Source organism: Macaca mulatta, chromosome Y, assembly GCF_049350105.2.
Source record: "Macaca mulatta isolate MMU2019108-1 chromosome Y, T2T-MMU8v2.0, whole genome shotgun sequence".
In the NCBI taxonomy this organism is placed as follows: domain Eukaryota; kingdom Metazoa; phylum Chordata; class Mammalia; order Primates; family Cercopithecidae; genus Macaca; species Macaca mulatta.
The window spans coordinates 3,938,846-3,943,428 of NC_133427.1; positions in this window are offsets into that span (position 1 = coordinate 3,938,846).

Below are 4,583 nucleotides of genomic sequence, written 5' to 3' on the forward strand. Positions count from 1 at the left end.
AACCATATCACACCATGTATTAAGTGATTTATTATTTTCTCAGTGACCATAAATGTCACTCATATTAAAAACCCATGGGAGTTTCTGTTTTCTGCTTTATTGTAGGGTGTCTTACAACATATTTTAATATGAAAACCCATGCTTTCTTATATTTTCCATGTTGTTATATGTGTTCATACTAATTTTTGTCTTTAAATTTCATTTACTAAATATTTATCACCAAAAGTCATTGAAATTTTAACTGAATTTCTTTTAAAAGATAAATCAAATTTTTAGTATGTGTTCTTTATAACATTGTGTTTTCCCATGCAAGGACATATATATTTCCAGGTTTTCAGCGTCTTTGTAGAAGCCTTGAATACTTTTGCTAAACTTTCTCGGGAAGGTCTTGTTTATTCGCATCATTTGCAGCTGAGCTACTTAATTGATCATATTGCTTGTAATGAAGTATAGCTTTCTCTCTCTTCCCATAGTTATATCTCTGGCTTCTTTTTCTTGTTTTATTCTACTGCCACTTTCCAAAGTTGTGGTTAGCAATGTTTCTGATTCTTAGAGAAGAAAAATGTCCCTAGGACAGTCTTTTGTAGGTAATGCTCAGAACTCTGGTTCTGATTTTAGCAGATTGTCTAAAAAATAAAACAACAAGGACTTCTGTGTTGAAGAAAATGTGCAACCTGTAGCCAAAAGAAAATGTTCATCGCCTTTAAGAAGAATCTTCCCAAGTCTAGATTACTAAGTGTACTCTGTTTTTGAGAAAGGTTGTTGAAATTGAGCAAGGGCATCCTCACACCTTTATGCATGAGCAGTGCTCTGGAATGGGCTCATTCTGACTTTTAGGAGCTAACCATGAAACATCCAGGAATTGTGTGAGCCATCTGTCCAACCATTTGTAGCTCGAAATGAACATAGTGGGAGAATTTACACTATGGGAATTGGCAAACACGGAGAGCTGGTTTGCTTAGCACACTACCTATTATACAGATAATCTCATCCATGCCTTTATTTAATAAGGGGCATATTCTATATGCCAAACAAGGTAAAAAGAGTTTAATAAAAATTTCAATAAGGAAGGGAAAGTTTCAATGAATAATTACACCAATAATCAATTGACAATACAGTTATGATCAGTACTATAAATGTCAGATGCTATCAGAATTTATAAAACAGATGCGTGGCCCAGGGAAATGACATGTCGACTTTGACCATGCCACTTTGCAGGACTCCTGGTCTATCTCGTAAATACATAAAGAGTTGTTTCCTAATTGGATTTACCTGCATCACATTTAGGGAAAGTATATTTTATTTTAACAGCTTACCACAATTAACAGAACTCACCTCTGTGGGTATGTCCAGGCCTCAGGATTGAGTAGTAAAAGACTGATGGGAGGGAGATCTGAGATGAAAAGAACAAGATAGAGCATTGAGAGTAGAATATGCAGGAGAGTCTCTGCCATCTCTTCTGGAAGGTTTGCCATTTCAAGACTTCCCAGATTTGCTTTCTCACAAATAAAGTGACCACCAAGTCTGGCAGTTTGGTGTTCAGATACATAATTCTCTCTGTGCAGCAGACTGCTCCCCAGAAAATAAAAAGAATGAATTTCATTGTGTATGTGGACCACATTTGCTTTACCCAATCTGTCATTGATGGGCATTTAGGTTGATTCCATGATTTTGCTATTATAAATAGTGCTGCAATGAACATTCGCATGCATGTGTCTTTATGGAAAAATCATTTATATTCCTCTGGGTATATATGCAGTAATGGGATTGCTGGGTTGAAGGGTATTTCTGCTTACTATGCAGCCATAAAAAAGAATGAGATCATGTCTTTTCCAGGAACATGGATGGAGCTGGAGGCTGTTATCCTTAGCAAACTAACACAGGAACAGAAAACCAAATACTGCATGTTCTCACTTACAAGTGGGAGGTAACTGATAAGAAATTATGAACACAAGGAAGGAAACAACAGACACTGGGGTCTACTTGAGCAGGAAGCGTAGGAGGAAGGACATGAGAGAGAGAGAGAGGGAGGGACAGGAGTAGAAAAGATAACTCTTGGGTACTGGGTTTAATATGTGAGTAATGAAATAATCTGCACAACATGACCCCATGACACAAGTTTACCATTGCAACAAACCTTCACAGGTACCCTCAAACCTAAAATAAAAGTTAAAAAAAAACTAATAAATTTCACATAGTTTGAAAAGAAATGAAATAAAAGTATAACTTGGAGTAATTCATATTCTTTAACTTCGCACCCAAATTCTACATACATTTAAGTAGGTTCTACCACATTTAAGTAGGTTCTTGGAATTTTTCACCCTCCATGATTGCCTTTTTGTTTTAAGTTTGTCAATAACCCAAACTGCCAACATGTTTAGTTGACCAAACATTCTTTATGTTACCTTTAGGCAATAGAGGCACCATTTTTCTATTGTATTTGCTGTTAAGATAGCTGATGAAATATAAGTACAACTTGTTTATGAATGAGCTGTTTTTTAATTGAACTCAAACTTCAGTTCTTAGCAACAGAATTCCAAGTGTAGTTAACCTTGGATGACAGTGTGAACCAAAAAAGGGTGTGATAGTTCAATGTTGTTGCATATATTTTAGTGTCAGTCATTTACACTTTTCCATATTGAGTGAATACATGCCATTAAACCTGATTCACCATTTGGTGGAAGAAATGAGACAGACACCCCAATGAGTGTTGACAGGCTAGATGACCTCCTATACGCTCATTAGCAGATATAGATGTAGGGACTGCAAAGTGAATAAATTTGGGTTAGAAATGGGGTCTTAGTAGAAAACTCACTCAATGATGGTTTTAGTTTGTACAAGACCCTTTAGCAGAGAATTGTCAGCTTGAGCCAGACTCAGGGACATGGTTCTTTAGGGTGATTTTGGGAAAGAATGAGTGGTTCAGTTTGGCTTAAAGGTGGGTTATATACGGCTTTGGGTAGAAGAAAATTCTGGAAGTACTGTGCTGCATTTCATTCTTTATTTTACTTATTTATTTTTAGAGACAGGTTCTTGCTTTCAATCAGGCTGGCCCAGTGGCTTGATCATAGCTTACCACAGCCTTGATCTCCTTGGCTTTAGTGATCCTCCAATCTCAGCCTCCCAAGTAGCTGGGACTACAGGTGCACACCACCATGCTTGGCCAATTTTTTAAAATTTTTGTAGAGACAGGGTTTTACTATGTTGCCCAGGCTGGTCTCAAACTCCTGGCCTGAAGTGATCCTCCCACCTTGGCTTCGCAAAGTGCTGATATTATAGCTATCAGCCACTATTCCCAGCCCCTGTACTGCATTTTAAAATAGGTTCCATACTGGAATGAATTGGATAAATATGGAATGGTTGCGGAGATTTTGTTTGGTTAAGCAAGATACTATGGAGTATGTAATCAGTAAGAAATTTAAAAAAATTAAAATGGGCACAGCAACTTAGATTGATCTGCATTAGGAAAAATTAATTGGCCTCCTTGTAAAAAATAGACGGCAATTGTCAAATCGGTGAGAATTTTCAGGAAAATTAATAGGGGATTGCATTGGATTGATTTCCATTAGGCAAAATTAATTTGCCTCCTGATCAAAATTAGTTAGGAAGTGATTATCATGATTTAGACAAGGATTACTAAAAGTTTTATATAAAGTGGTTCTAGAGAAAACAGAAATTAGGAAAAATACTTGCAAAATATGAGAGAGTTTCTCTAGAATTTGATGATTGTCTGCCTGTAAAAGAGGGAATATCAGTATCAAAAAATATTTGAACCTGACTGACTATGAGTAACATGTCTCATTCAGCCAGGGTGGGGAGGTTAAAAGGGGGACTGTTTTTCTAGATAATGATTTGAAGATATCATACAAATAGTTAAAAATAACGACAGATATCCATTCAATATCAGTAGATTCAGAAACAATCACATTAAGATGTTTTTTTCTTTTCCATTATTTTAAAGTTCAGTTTCTTTGACTGTTCAATTTTTTTTTGTATGTTCGAAGCCAAAGACACAAAGATAAGAAAGCTTAGACTATGAGGACAAAAATGAAACTGTAGCCGGGTACAAAAAGGATTTGGAGACACAGAGCAAACTGTTGAAGGAAGTACACTGGGAATTTTTATTTGGGTTCTGAGATCCAGTTATTATAATCCAGTGTGTGCACTGGTTGCAGACTGCTGAAAGGTTTATTAGCTTCCTATAAAACCTTTGTTAATTAGCCCAAACTGAGACAATGCAGCTTCAAACAAGAAAATCGGCCTTTGTCAAAAAGTGCACTCAAATCAGCTTAGAGAACCACAGGCCAGAGAACAGTCCCAGCTGGCCTGCAAAACTGCACCCTTTACTGCTGAGACCCCACTGTGATTCATGGCCCATGGGGTCATCCAGCAGGAATTGGGGGCACCGCAGCCCACTGGAAGGAAAGCCCAGAAATAATGGCTCCCTGCAGGTATTCACAACAAAGACTCATAGAGGTATGGAGACAACCTCAGGGTGCAGCTTTTACTGAGTCCATGGACATGACTCAGACTCTGCTTCTTCCGCTGTGAGCCACAAAATTAGCACGAGAAAAATTAAGAAG